General features: G+C 34.2%; 1 long non-coding RNA gene across 3 annotated transcripts in view; it reads right to left on the reverse strand.

The window, feature by feature from the left end:
- The window catches only part of LOC107855905, a 42,416-nt gene extending 33,642 nt beyond the window's left edge, over positions 1 to 8,774 (reverse strand). For all 3 annotated transcript variants that reach the window (XR_007054854.1, XR_007054852.1, XR_007054853.1), the window contains exons 1-2: positions 8,613 to 8,774; positions 7,940 to 8,011 (exon numbers count right to left, since the gene is read on the reverse strand). This is a non-coding gene — a long non-coding RNA (uncharacterized LOC107855905). The remainder of the gene's footprint in view (positions 1 to 7,939; positions 8,012 to 8,612) is intronic.
- Positions 8,775 to 16,550: the final 7,776 nt, after the last annotated feature.

Genomic DNA, 16,550 nt, shown 5'->3' on the forward strand with positions numbered 1-16,550 from the left:
TAACTAAAGGTACAAATCAATGTAATTATGGAAAAAAAGTAAAAGATATCTACCCTTCACAAAGCTTCAAATCTTTTGTCTAGTATCTATATCCATCCGCATAGGTTCACCATCCATCATAATGAGCAAAATTAATCACTTCAAGATGATATACTTTATGTCAACCTCTCATACAAAGTCATATGATTTGCTTTCTTTTTGTTCCCTTTGATACGAAAAAAATTATTCCATAGAATAAAATTAAAAAATACACCAGATTTTGGACAGGATATCGATACCCAAGTCTTAGCCAATTTTTCCATCATAGAGTACAATCACTAGGTTCTCTGAAAGCTTATTGAGAAACTTATTAACCATTCCTCCAAACCTTACATTTGGACATTCAAACCTAATATTCCTCATGAGTTATAGCTTGATACAACGCATACGCTCAATTATCATATATAGAATTTTTATCAATGGGGTCACGTGGCATGTAGGATTACAAATTGAATCTATCTTATTCAATACTAAGCTCAAATGAAATGAAAATTTTAACAATATTTAATGACAATCGAAAGCAAGACAACATGATTTGAGTCAAAATGAAAGATGACCTCAAGATTGATTATTTCAAGTTATAACAATATGTACGTGTATCATGACTCTTATTTGTGTCCACACATATTTGATAGACCGGTCAATAATAATAAACTCCCCCACTTAGATAAATACCACAACTGATACGAAGTACTCAAGTTCTTCGTTTATCCCCATCTACACTATCATACCATCAATGTGTAGCTTATCTTCGTATAATTTAAGCTTAAGAGAACATAACATATGTTAACAAATTGTACGAATGGATTAATTTTCTCGGAGACAATCAAGTCATTATTCATTTACAAAAGCACTTTTTTTCTTACATTTCATTTATTTTTGGTATAAGGAAGTCTTCATAATTCACATATTATCCCTTACTTCAACAACTAACCATGCCTCTTTACTGATTGTCATGCTAAAACTCTGACCATATTCGTCCATAAATCCTTAAACTTAAGTATTTTATTCTCTCACATGTTTAGACTTTACTACAAATTATCTCCATGAACATATTGTGCATCTTGAAAGTTATTACTATATATAAATCTATCAAATCTCAACCACAATCAATGCACATAATATTTACAGTAATTAATGCCAGTCTCAATTGCACATATATTAGTAAAAACTTCAAAGTCAACTATGTCATCTAGTAGAGAAGGATATGTCTATCCTAGCCTATGTGAAAAGGACATTCAAAAATTAACCTCGAGTCATCTTAATGCACGAATAATAAATAAAAGAAAGGAAAACATGCTAAATGCTTGTTAGCATCAAGATCATAAGTATGGACATCTACATACCCATAAACAAGACTTTACAAAATGTTGCTCTATGATCAAAGACCTAAAGCCTAGGATCTGATAACAACTTTGTCACGTCCCAAAAATAACTCCTAGGCATGACTGACACTCGCGAATAACACCTACCGGGAGAACCAACCTTCCATACACTTTAACAGTAAATAAGAGCTAAGATAAGATATGGCCAACTCTAATGCATTAATAAATAGCGAATAGTAATTCAATAAAAAATTATAATCAAACTAATAATTCATCAATCACTCGAGAACTAATTGTTTAGCCCAAATCTCACACTAATACCATCGAGCATCTAAAAAAGAGTTACATGAGTTCAAATATCGGGCTTGAAAATCTATTAAAGAGATAAAACTAAAAATAGATAGAGCTGAAATGAAATCCTCCACGAACAATGTGAAGGCTCATCTTAGAAACAAAATCCTTACGAATGAACCGTTAACTACTAGTCTCACCTTCGCAACAGTATCCACAGACGTGCCAGTAAGGAGTGAGCTATATATAAATATAACCTAGTAAGATCCTTGACTCGCTACTTTAATACCCTGGAACAAGTATTTGAAAATACAAGGCACAAGAAAATACATAAATAATATGCACACAATATCTCTTATAAATTAATGCTCAATAAGATCCAAATAGAAGGGCAAAAAGCCTCTATGTATCTCAACTCAATCAACTCTCCCGTCTTGTCATTAACGGCAATGAAGGTGATCAGCCTAGCACCCCAACAAGTCCTCGACAACATATATAATGTCCTAAAAATATACTACAAAAACAAGTATAAGGCCCCTAACATATTATGGCGGCATAGATATTCCCCTAACATACTACGACAGCACATGTATGCCCCTAGTAAATATATCACGACAACAAGTACAAGGTCCCTAACATATTACGGAAACATAGGTATGCCCCTAACATATTACGGAACCACATGTATTTCCTAGTAAATATATTCAATATCTCAATGTCACCTTACAACATATCATTAAATGATTCTCAGTATACTTAACGAAATACATATCCGCGGTTAATCAAAGACAACTGATGTGCTAACATTCTGTTAGCATATTTAAGACATTTAACATGAAATAATTATAAGTTCTTAAGTAACTACTGTTGTTTTTTATTATATTTCATATGATTTTGTAGGAAAGTCAAGATGCATGGAAATACATGAAAGCTACGTCAAGAAGAACGATTTTGGTGAAAATAATTGATTTTTGAAGAATCCAACTGGAAGCACTTCTGACGACTTGTGTGATAACTTATTAGATTTATGATAAGTTATCACAAATGTCGTCACACTGAGGTAGAACAACAAAAATTGAAATCATGTCTGACGACATTTGTGATAACTTATCACAAATTTGATAAGTTATCACAGAAGTGATCACAGTGAGGCAGCAGGTCTGACGACATTCCTGATAACTTATCAGATTTGTGATAAGTCATCACAAATGTCGTCACCTAAAAGGAATATTCTAAATTTTTTTATTTTGAATTTTTATTAAGTTGTGGGTATAAATAGCAGCTTTTAGGGTTCATTCATTGTCCTGGAATATCTTAAACTTATTCCATAGACCAGTTTACTTCATTTTAGGCTCTGAGCTTGTAATTCAATTTTCAATCCTTTGATTTAATTGTGGAAAATTCTTATTGTATTTGGAGGAGAATCAACTTTGGATTTCATCTTTTGTAAGTTTAATTACTTTCAATTATGAATCTAATCATTGTTATCTCTTTCTATCTTATGAGCAACTAAAACCCACAACTAGGGTTGTGGGATCTATGACTATTCTTTTATTGATTTAATAGTTGGTTAGGGTTCAAGTGATTATGGGAACATCTTGATAATTCTTTTGAATTAATTATTTTCTGTTGGTTGCAAAAAATAGGCTTTGCTTACTATTGATTTTCTTGAGATAAGAAATCAACTCTAGTAAGAAGTGAATTATCAATAAGGATTTGGGAAGGTTAAGCTCTCATCTAATGACTAATGTTGTAACAAGTTTGATCAACTTGAGATAAAATCAATTTGAATAGAATGAGTTCTTAAGTTCGAGAGAATTAGGAATTTCAACATCTAGGTAGGTTGAGAAACACTTAGATGGACCGTTGAAACGAATAATCTGGTGTTTCCCACAAGTCATAGAATCCAATGCCACAGCTATTATTTAATCGGGTTTAGTAATCATAGTGATCATAACCCTGGTTTATTCTTTATCATTGATTTGAACTATTGAAATTTTGGATTTGAGTTCTAAAGCAAGTTACAACTTTAATATTTGTTAGATTATTAAAAACTCCATTTTGTATTTTTGTGTAAGTTGTTTGAATTTAACTTGTAGCTTTACTTTCAAATTAGTTTAATCTCCACTCACATTGTTCCCTGTGGATTTTACCCCAACTCCAAAGTTGGGTAAATACATTGATGATGACCACCTTGCACTAAATTGATGTGTAAGTTGAGCGTTATCAAAAATGGCATCGTTGCCGAGGAACAATTTGGCGTATTGAGTTGGTTTGGAATTTTAGTTTATTTTCTTGAATTCAAACTTATAAATATTTGTTTAGTTTTTTTTTTTTTAATTTTTCTCAGACCTTTCTTGAGATTTCATCCTGGATAGATGATTTTTTGAGTCATGACGATTCTTATGACGATTTTTGTTATTATTATGGGGAACCATATTTTGAGGCTTGCTGTCCAGATTTATCTGGAAGTGCATGGACTGGACCTTCACAATCTGATGTGGATACTGTCCTACTTACTGTAACTTGGTATTTGGCTTGTGGTCAAAGTGATCATACTGAAGATATATGTGTTGTCATGATTCAAGCAAACAAATTGATGAAATAAATTTTAGAGAATTTAGAACAGTTGTGGGCAGAGCTAAAAGAGTTACCACTCCTACCATGTTTACAGTGGCTAAACAAAGAATAATATGAGGAGGACATTAGCCAATTTGAGGAGAAAACTCAAGAATCGCAACCACTTTATTGTCATCTTGATCTTGAGACTGACATTGAGAAAGTGAATAAAAGTGAGTGTGTAGTAGATAGCGTAAATTTTAAAGTAGGATTGATTGGGCCTCATTCAAAGAAATTTTCTACATTATGTTTAGATGATATCTTGTACGTGGAATCATTTAAAATTGTAGAAGAGTTTAAATATGAGGAACAAGAATCCTACATTCTTGATTTTACATTCGACAAGCAACATAAAAACACACCTCACTTTAAGACTGAGTTGTTTACCATGCATCATCCATTACTCGGCTTCTTAATCTTTGCACCACAACCTTATGATAGAGGCAAGAAGATGGACTCTAAGTTTGGGGTAAAATTCATATCCTCAAGGTGGAGGAAAAAGCTGAGTCAGGTCGTGCTGCGACACTAAATTAGGTGCTTCTTGGGAGTCAACCCAAGGTATTTTGTTGTTTGTATTCGTATTATATGATTGACATCAAATCTTCTCACCCATGGTGCCACAGGTATGTTTCTAACTCTCTTGTTTTGGTTTGATGCATTGGTAATGTTGCATAATTTTACGTTGAGAGTGGGGCTACTTGTGGGAGTTGATGTCCTCTAGGGGTTTTTGTTGACGTGCCTTTTTTTCTGGAGCCTTGTTCCTAGTAGAGCCGGCATATTTAGGTGTATTGTGTTTGTTTTATGATGTGTTAGGGTTAACTGCGAGAAAACTAAGTATCTATGGCAGTTGACATATTTTTGTTGATTTTTAGAAATGTTAAATACCTCTACAATTGTCTATTTTATAACTGTGTGATGTTCATCTATATGTGACTTTTGTGAATCTTCTATGGCATTGGTATTAGGGACATAATAATGACTGCTAACAATTGCATGAACCGAATGGGTAGCAGCCTGTGATGTACCTTTATGCTATGTGTGTGTGAGACACTACCTAGTTCCCATTGTGTGTTAAATCCAGAGCTTGTCCGGTTGGTCTTTCCTTAGTTGTAGGATAGCGGTTAGGAAAGGATCATAGGCCGTTTTTTATATTAGTCCACTTTTAACCCAAATGACCCTCCATGTGTGAATAATATCCGTTGATCCTGAGCTTGAACCTGAATGCCTATATTTTTTTATTATATCGACCACCTTCTTATTTGTATCATAATGAACCTGTTTTGGCTCTGGTCCTCCTTGGACATTGTGCACTTTGACCTAGGAAAATAGTCTAAGTTTAGGGTGGCCATCATTAGAGTGCGTGATGTAGAATGAGTATGAAGAAAGGTAAAATAAGAGAAAAGAGAGTAAAAGTTAGGTGTGGTAGAAAAAGAGCAAGGAAAGCAAAGCTGAGAAAAAAAAAGAAATGAATGACTACAAGACCATACCCATCTTGAGTATGTTTTGATAAAGAAAGGGAGAAATAAGGTATGGGTTAATAAGTGAAACCCCAATAGTAGCAAAGTGCCAAGGAGGCTTACTCACTCTAAATATCCTTGCGTATCATATCAGCCCCAAGCCTACATTACAAAGCCGAAGAAAAGACCTATAGTGATCCTAACTTAACTGCCTGAAAGCTTAGGCAATAAAAATAAGGGCAAATATATGGTATTTGACATGCATTGATTGGAATTTCTTTTTGAGAGTGAGTGTCTCTTGACCGTCCCTGCATTGGCATATTTGATTTCATATAAGAATGAAGAGGGACTTCTTTGTTGTAAGGGCACATCAGTTGCATTGCCAGCTGCATACTTGTTTGGGTAGTGTAACTTGTATATATGCATGGTTACTGTTGCTAATTTAATGCCATATCTTGACTCTTTTGTGTCACATTTTTTATCTTCACTGATATACCCAGTTGAGGTTAAAGTGATTGAACTTGGAGAAGTTAATGTGTTTTGAGCTAAAATTGATGATTGATTGCCATAAGTATCTTGTGTTTCTTTTGGTTAAGCATCGTAGTGTTATGTTATGTAGTTGCTTGAGGACAAGCAATTGTTTTAAGTTAAGGGTGTTGATGTGCTAGCATTCTGTTACTATATTTAAGACTTTTAACTCGGAATATTGTAAGTTCTTAAGTAACTATTGTTTTTTTTATTATATTTCATGTGATTTTGTAGGAAATTCAAGATGCATGAAAATACATGAAAGCTACGTCAAGAAGGACGATTTTTGGTAAAAATAATTGATTTTTGAAGAATCCACCTGGAAGCACTTTTGATGACTTGTGTGATAACTTATCAGATTTGTGATAAGTTATCACAAATGTCGTCATACTAAGGTAGAACACCAAAAATTGAAAGCAAGTCTGACGACATTTGTGTTAACTTATCACAAATCTGATAAGTTATCACAGAAGTCGTTACAGTGAGGCAAAAGGTCTGACGACATTCCTGATAACTTATCAGATTTGTGATAAGTTATCACAAATGTCGTCACCTAAAAGAAATATTCTGAATTTTTTTATTTTGAATTTTTATTAAGTTGTGGGTATAAATAGAAGCTTTTAGGGTTCATTCATTATACTGAAACATCTTGAACTTATTCCATAGACCAGTTTACTTCTTTTTGGGCTCTGTGCTTGTAATTCAATTTTCAATCCTTTGATTTAGTTGTGGAAAATTCTTATTATATTTGGAGGAGAATCAACTTTGTATTTCATCTTTTGTAAGTTTAATTGCTTTAAATTATGAATCCAATCATTCTTATCTCTTTCTATCTTATGAGCAACTAAAACCCACAACTAGGATTGTGGAATCTATGACTATTCTTTCATTGATTTAATAGTTGGTTAGGGTTCGAGTGATTATGGAAATATGTTGATAATTCTTTTGTATTAATTATTTTCTATTGGTTGCAAACAATAGGCTTCGCTTACTGTTGATTTGCTTGAGATAAGGAATCAACTCTAGTAAGAAGTGAATTATCAACGAGGATTTGGGAAGGTTAAGCTCTCATCTAATGATTAATGTTGTAACAAGATTGATTAACTAGAGATAAAATCAGTATGAATAGAATGACTTCTTAAGTTTGAGAGAATTAGGAAGTTCAACATCTGGGTAGGTTGAGAAACACTTAGATGGACCGTCGAAACTGATAATCTGGTGTTTCCCGCAAGTCATGAGAATCCAATGCCACAACTATTATTTAATGGGGTTTAGTAATCATAGTGATTACAACCCTAGTTTATTCTTTATCATTGATTTGAACTATTGAAATTTTGGTTTTGAGTTCTAAAGCAAGTTACAACTTTAATATCTGTTCGATCATTAAAAACCCCCTTTTTATCTTTTTGTGTAAGTTGTTTGAATATAACTTGTAGCTTTAGTTTCAAATTAGTTTAGTCGCCCCTCACATTGTTCCCTGTGGATTCGACCACGACTCCAAAGTTGGGTAAATATATTGACGACGACCGCCTTGCACTAAATTAACGTGTAAGTTGAGATTTATCAACCACCGATTCTACCTAGCACATGCTTTCCCCCACACATGGACTAGGCAGAAAAATCCATTTTTTTATAAAACAAGTTTGAAAAGCAAGCACCAAAGCTTAAAGTCTCACTTACCTCATTAATGACAAATTTCCTCGACTGCACAACTTCTAGAACATTAACCAAATAGCCTCCAATGGATTCAATCTATGCAATTACGTTAATTAACATTATCAATTAAAATGTTAGGGTCAAGTTTCAATATCTCAAAATTTAAAGCTTAGAGATAAACCTTAGTATCTCACCCCTCAATCTATGACTTAAAAGAGAAAATTCCAACGTATCTATTCAATTATAACTTATAGTGGTATATACCCAAACTCGAACAACATTATGTAAGACAATAGCCTTAATGTTAAAGAAGTAACCTGTAAACAATGGCGGTAAAGAGAAGCTGGTAAAATTTTTCTTTGAATTCTCATTTGAAAATTCAAATTTCTATCACCAATATATAAACTTATCAATATGTAATTGTAGAATCAATTTCAATTAACCACATTATCAAAAATTCTACTTCATTGCAACTACAATAACAACACCTCCCCCAAAAGAGAAAATGGGACAAGATATAGATTTTCTCCGTGAATAGTTACATAGGAAAATTACTTTGAATTGTCGTCTCCACCCTATTTATAATAATATATAATTGAACCCTAACTAATTACCCTTCTTACATGAGCATCAACAAAACATAAATGTATTTATTATATACTAATGAGAGCATCACGACAATTAGAGGTTTCAGTACCTATCTATGCAAAATCGCTACTGCACCAGCTCTTATTTTGCCTGAAAAAAACTCTTGCTCCTTTATGAGGCTGCTGCTTCCGATAGAAAAATTTAAGAAAACAATTACCCTTTCAACTTCCTAATCATACCGTGCTACATCAAGAATAAGGGAATGGGCTTGGCCCACACCCTTTTAATTCTCTTTATTAAAATTACCAATTAACCCTCTACTAAAAAGTTGGGTTATTAAAATTATTCATTCATGAATAACTATAAATTGCTTTCAAATAGCAAAATAGTAAAATTTATTAAGATGAAATATAAATTTTGCCATGATTAAATATTGACCGGACATTTACCAAGGGTTAATGTAGTGAGTAGAAGGGTATATAACTGACCAATGGAGCTAAGTATAAGGGCCCTCCAGTTGCAGATCATTCCACCTTAATTGAAATCAATACATTCAGAAGATTGGGCTAATTAAATTACATTATTAACTAAAATAAAGATAGAAATGAAGTCCAAATTTTAATGAAGTTCTAATATCAGGCATATCTTTTGTTCCCATTTTAAAAAAAAAAACTTTGTAAATATAAGCTTGACGTATAACTTTATTAGTTTGGTGAGTCTTGTTAATTGTTTAAAGATACGTAGAATGGAGATTGTATTTGATATTTTATTCTCTAAGTATCAATGACTTAGAGATTTTAAGAGATTAAGAAGAAGAAGAAGTAATGAAATGAATAGAGGAAGAAGAACAGAGGAAGAAGATTTCTTGAAGAATAATTCTGTGTATTGAACTAATTACCTTGTACATTGCGTAGTCTTATTACATATACAAAATCATGCCAACTACTTCTACACTTGGCCGTTAACTGATAAGCTTAACTAACGCTGTTTAACATTAACTAACTTTTAAAACTGTAACTAACTTCTTGTCACGATCCGAGTTGAGGCCTTGACTGCGACCGACATTCCGAATCACATAGGCCCAAGAAAACTCCTTAGCATTCTATCATAAGCATAATTTATAATGAGTGCAGATATGTAATGAATCCAAGAAAGTCTGTAAACTGAATAAAATGAAAATCCCAAACTTTGAATATACATCATAACAAAACATCTTCAAACCATGTCTATGAAAGCCTCTAATCATGACTAAACTGTCGAGGCCTGGACAAGGCCCTGGCGAATACTATGAGAACTGAAAATACTGAATGTCTAAATGACCCTACTTCCGAAATATGGAGGGCTCACCATCTCGAATAATGTCTGACCAAACCTAATGCTGCCCCGGACCGTGATAATGTGCCTTCGAACCTACGTCTTGAGACGATGCAGCCGCCCGAGGATGGTATACATGAAATGTACTGACATGTAGAACGGCTAAAATAATAATAGTAATAATGACAGCTTGTTTGTGGAATGTTACTTCCCTTGGAGAGATACATCTGGATTCCAATAAATTGAGTTCTAATATACCATCAAGCTTATGTAATCTTAAGGATCTAATAGTTCTTGACTTATCGTCAAACAACATGGTTGGTTCAGAAATTCTAGCTAGTTGCAATAAATCTGACTATTTTCTGTTGATATGAATGTTGCATCAGGTTGGAACTTGAAATTCTGTACTAACAAACAGCACGAGACTTAGTGTTCATAAACAAAGAGCACCAAACAATGTGCCTCCTTCTTCATCAAGTTTTCAAACATCAAGTGTTCATAAAGCTCACTGTATTAGTAGAAAAGGCTAAAGAAGAAAACACAGTTCTAAATGAGATAGCTAAGTTAGCCCTGTATCCCCAAAAACCACCCCCTTTGCAGTAACAGATGCTTTTTACTGATTCAGAGGATGCTGTATTCTTGATTTGGTTAATTTGTATTGCTCATCTCCTCTAACGTGGTCAGTCTCTACCATGGTGATAGAGTTGAATTAAAATTCTTGCTATATGAAGATGTGAGAAAATAGTGTATTATTTAGGCTTCAGAATTGTAGAGTTGGAATATTGGAATTCACATTTTACCAAAGTTAGGATGCAGTCATAATTTGGATATATGACACTAGCGCAACGTATCCCATCACAACTCTGATCAGCTAAGCTTGCTTGGGAAAAAGAGAAAGTGGTGAATATTGGCACATAGGTTTGGATATATTAATGGTAAAGTGGCAAGAGAAAAGTATGAAAGGCATAGCCCGGTGCACTAATGCTTCCACTATGCACAGGTCCAGGGAAGGGTCAGACCACAAGGGTCTATTATATGCAACCTCACCTTACTCGGACTTTTCAAAAATGTCATTGCACACTTGCAAAAATGTATTATTTTTTGAAGGATTCCACATATAATTGATAACAATTTTGAGCAACATAAGTTCCTACTCGCTCAAAAAGGAACTCTTAAGGGATTTGTTTCACGCGCAGCATCCTACTTAATGCTGAAAAATCATTAAAAAGGTTTTGGGGGTCAAAGCTATTAAATTCTACTGAAACTATAATTAGAACGCTAGCTCCACCGATATGGCATAGAAGAAGATAAGAGAAAAAAAATAGATAGATTTTCGTTTTGTTCGATCCTCTAAAAAGGGTAAAAAAAACCTCTACTTCTATTTTTGGTTGGTGAAGCAAAATGCAACTTCTTGTAACATTGAGCAACGTAGCTTGAACTCTCCAAAAATGTTGCCGCATTCATGGCTGATCCTTAAAAAGTACACTACTTTTGGAGGATCAGATACGCACCCTCGACATTTTTTAGGCATCCGAGTAACATAGACATTCAGTCTATTGCAAGTATTTTGTGGCAACAAGAAAGTTTTCTTAGCTGAAATCACACATGAAAATATAAAACAAGTAAAATTTTAAGCTAAATGTACTTCCATCCCTCTTCTGTTTCCTCCACAATATACTATGCTATTAGTTCTTTTGTCTAACTTACATTTGTTGAAAATGGGATTTGTTGTGTGTGTATATATACTTGCATCTAGAGGCGGATCTAGGGAAATTTCAACTGAATTCATTATTTTCTTCTCGAACTTTGTGTATACCCAAAAAAAGGATGGCACTCATTCTGAACATGTTAACACTAGATTCTGGATTCACCTCTGGATCGATCCTTTTGCTCAACTGGAACAACATCCACCTTTCATAATAGCAGATACATCATCTTTCCCAATGTTAATTGTTTGTCCTCTTGGTACAGATGTTGTATCATCTCCTATATCAAGAGCTTTTCGACTAACCACTCGATAAATCTGAGTGAGTACCTCTGTGAAGGTGTTTTCTACATTGAGTACCTCAAGTGCAGATTTTTCCATAAGAAAGTGTTCTCTCTTTCTGCAAAACCAATTGATTCACCCATGGGGACATCTCTAAGGTGGCGGAGATCCGCCTTATTCCCCACGAGCATTACAATGATGTTTTGGTCTGTGTCATCTCTCAGTTCTTTGAGCCATCTTGCTACATTTTCAAATGTTACATGATGAGTAATGTTATAAACCAGTAAGGCACCGCTGCTCCTCAATAGTATGCACTAGTGATGGCTCAGCACCTTTTCAAGAGACATGAAAAATGATCAGAAATAACATTCAAGGCAAATAGAGATTTTAAACGTGCAATTTAATCATAGTGGAAAACTGTGTAAATGGATGTCCATCTATTGACGGCTAGTTAGCTCGTGCACACAAATATTGGATCTAGTTTTAATGATTGATCTGGTCTTGTCGAACATATATAGAATCAATGTTTGAACACAAAAAGTGTCAAACATGTTTAAACTGTATAACATGGAGTGACTAAATTTACGAGAAATCTCTATGTATCAAGATTGATATAAAGATAAAGTAATTCAATTTGTATAGAAATATAATTAGGAAAAAAAAGAAAGGTAATTTGCGAATTTATGTAGTGGTAAATCCAACCTTGAATTTGCAGATTCAATAGAATGCAATGTTTTCACAAGTTTAGGTGAGATGCGCGTGAGATTTGTCACGTAGGATGCATATACCTACTTGTTTAATTTTATGATACTTTAAGTATCTACTTGTGCACACTCAAAGTTGGAGGGCATAGATGTCAGCTAACGTCAAGTTAAAGGGCACATTTATGTAGGTATTATGCCTTTAAAGAACCCTTAGTTTAGCTTAAAAGACTAATGGTTTGAACTAATGGACTATTGCATTCTCATTTTCAACATTGTGCAACACACACCATGATAATGTCAAGAAAAGTTGAATTCTTGATGTGCCCACACAAGCAAAACACACATTTTTGTCCACACTTTAGTATATGTCGGAACTGAGGTAGAAGGTTGTCTACGGGTTTGACTAAACTCAGTAGCTTTAGTCCAATTTAGTATTTTTATTAAAAACATTCACTGAATATGTACAAATTTAAATTTAGGACCACTTTATCAACATGTGACACATGTCGTTATTTTAGAATTTTAACCCATAAAATTCAAGTTCTGATTCCTCGTTTCTCACTAGGTTCAGTGTTACATTTTTATTGATAGATTTACTTGCTTTTCGATGAATTTGTGTAAAACACTTTGTTAGATTTCTACACTCTTTGAGCTAAGAATAGAGAGAAATGGAGAAAAGAAGGATCTGATTTCTGTTACTGAATTGTATTAATTACATTGTGTCTACAAGATAGTACTTATAGAATTTGTTTGCTTCTTGTGACAGATATATAATGACAGCTGTCATAGCTAACTAACTAACCTCCTAGCACATACAACACACACACTAACTTCTTCTAACAACCATCAACTTAATCATTGCATTCTCTTAGTTCAACACCACCCTCAAGTTGATGGCTTGAAGATGTTCTTCATTCCCAACTTATTCAGAAAATACCCATGTTTGCTTTTATGAGAATGTCTGCTAGCTGCTCTTCTGTGGACACGTGATTGATCTTGATCATCTTTTAGTTGATTCTTTCTCTCACAAAATGATAATCAATTTTGTCCTCTTATGAAATATAGGATTGGATGCAATCTGCATTGCTGCTTTGTTATCACACATCAGTTGTACCACTTGTTTAATATGAACTCTCAATTCTTGAAACAAACCAAGTATTATGTGATCTCTGCACTACATGTAGCCATGCTTCTAAATTCTATTTCTGCATAGCTCCTGGATACAATTTCTTGCTTCTTTGACTTCCAAGAGATTAGAAGATCTCCAAATTTTACTATATATCCTGCAACTGACTTCCTAGTTTGTAGGCAAGCACCCCAATAAGAATCATAGTAAGTTGTTAGATAGTTTGTAGTTTCTGCAGGCATAACTAATCCAAGGCCAGGATTACCTTTTATGTATCTCACTACCTTAAAGAAACTTCCATGTGTGAGACCTTTGGAGAGTGCATATACTGACTTAGCACTTGTACCATAAATGACAAGTTAGGTATGGTCATGGTGATATATAGTAAACTTCCTACTAATCTTTGATAGTCCATTGGATCCTTCAGAGCTACATCACCATCTACTATTCCATTGGAGATGTGGTTATCACATTCTACATAAGTTAACTTCTGGTTCACTTCAAGTGGAGTGCTAGCAAGTGTTGCTCCACTCAACCCAGCCTCAGATATGAGTTCAAGAGCACACTTACTTTGATTCAACACTATCCTTTTCTTTTACATAGCCACTTCTATTCCTAAGAAGAACTTCAAATAATCAAGGTCCTTCATATTAAACTTCTGTTGTAGGTCTTCTATAGATTGATTTATTAAGGTGAGATTATTTCCTATTATCAACAGATCATCCACATAGACAAGAATGATCACTGTCTCACTTCTTGGTAAACAAGGAGTAATCAAAGTGACTTTGACTGAATCCCATATGTGAAAGAGCATCAATTAGTTTCTTATTCCACTGTCTAGGAGTTTTTTTCAAGACATACAAAGATTTATACAATTTTTAGACCTTCTGAGTCTCCCCTGTCTACAAAAACCATTAGGAATATGCATGTATACCTCCCCAGAAAGATCACCATTAAGGAGAGTATTGTGAACATCTATTTGAAAAATAAACCACTGTCTAGAGGCAACAAGAGCAATGAGTGATCTAACAGTCACTATCTTAGCTATAGGGAAGAAGGTATCTAAGTAATCTACACCAGCTTTTTAACTATAACACTTAGCTGCTAGTCCAAATTTATACATTTCAACCTCTCCAGAAGCCTTGTACTTTACTTTGTACACCTATCTACAACCAATAGGTACTTTACCAGGTGGCAGATCCATAATAGACCAGGTGTTATTTTCTTCAAGAGTTGCAATCTCTAGCTTCATAAATCAACTCAAGAAGGCTCTTTGGAATCCTCAAGGAAGAAGGAGGGTTCAGGGATAGAGGTTTATAGATAGAGCACTTAATAATATTGAGGTGAGATATGTGAATAAGTAACATAAGAGGATAAGGGATACAAACACTGATGTGCTGAGGAAGGTTTAATAGTAACAAAGTCATACATCCAAATAGAAGGATTTTCACTTCTTGTGGATTTTCATTTCTTGTGGATTTTCTTAGCACAAAGCAGTAGACTGAGAGTGATCATTAGTTGGTGAGGGGAAAGAGGGAGAAGGTTCATGCTCCTATTCAGGAGAGAAAGTGGTATCAGGAGTGGGTAAAGATGGAAAGAAAAATGAATGTAGGGAGATATCAATATGAGATAACTACAGGATAGGAAATAGAGGAGAACCAGTAGAGTGTCATTAAAGAAAAGGGAAGACAGTTTCTTTAAACATGACATTTCTACTTGTGAAGAAATGTTTGGTATAAAGGTCATTCAGCTTGTACCCTTTCTGAGTGGACGAATACCCCGTGAAGACACAAGGGATGGATCTTGCAGCAAGCTTATCTAAGCCATGAGTACTAGAGGCATAGCCAAGACATCCAAAGACCTTAGAATGAGACGGGGATGGAGGATATTGATGTAACAGTTTATAAGGAGATTTATGATGAAGTATTTTTTAAGGTCTTTTATTCAGCAAGTACACAACAGTGTATACATATTCACCCCAAAACTTGAGAGGTATACCTGCTTGGAATCTGAGGGATCTGGAAACTCCCAAAATAGTTCTATGTTTTATTTCCATCACTCCATTCTACTGAGGAGTATAAACATAGGAGGTTTGACGCAATATACCAAGATTATACATAAGAGAATTAAATTCATGACTAAAGAATTCACATCCATTATTATTTCTCAAGACTTTCACAAATGTAGGAAGCAAATTTTGAGTTCTAGTCAGGAAATCTCTTAGCACAAATATCACTTCAGAGTTGAACTGGATAAGAAAGAACCAAGTAAATCTAGAGTAATCAACACTAGTAACAAAGAACATCTTGTTATTATAAGTAGGTACTTTATAGGACCCCATGTATCACAGTGAAGTAGACTAAAAGGATTCTTGGACAGAAAAGATGTTAGGTAGAAAATAAATCTTTATAAGATTAGCAAGAGGACAAACAGTACACACATGATCCATATACTTCAAATAACTTAGTGTAGCATACCTTTTGATCACTTTAACAGGAGCATGCCCCATTATTTTATGCCAAAGAACACTCGATTCAGACAATAACTGCACATTATTAGCACACCTATTTGCACTTCTTGCCTGAGTAGAACTATTTTTGAGAATGTATAGCCCTTGATCTTCTCTGCCAATCTCCAACACTATGCCAGTATAAAGAAGCTGGAATATGTAAAAGTCAGGAAGGAATCCCACTGAACACTGTAATTCCTTAGTTAGCTTGGATACAGATAAGAGATTATATTTAAACTTAAGTAGGTATTGAACATAAAAAATGGAAGAATTAGGGAACACACCAGAGGTGCCTTTGTGAGAAACTGACACCTCACCACCTGTTGATAGATATACCTTACTTTGTGAGGACTGAGACGCTTCATGACAACTATGGAAAAAAGCAAGCTTAGACACCATATTATTCG

Source organism: Capsicum annuum, chromosome 4 (assembly GCF_002878395.1).
Source record: "Capsicum annuum cultivar UCD-10X-F1 chromosome 4, UCD10Xv1.1, whole genome shotgun sequence".
Classification (NCBI taxonomy): domain Eukaryota; kingdom Viridiplantae; phylum Streptophyta; class Magnoliopsida; order Solanales; family Solanaceae; genus Capsicum; species Capsicum annuum.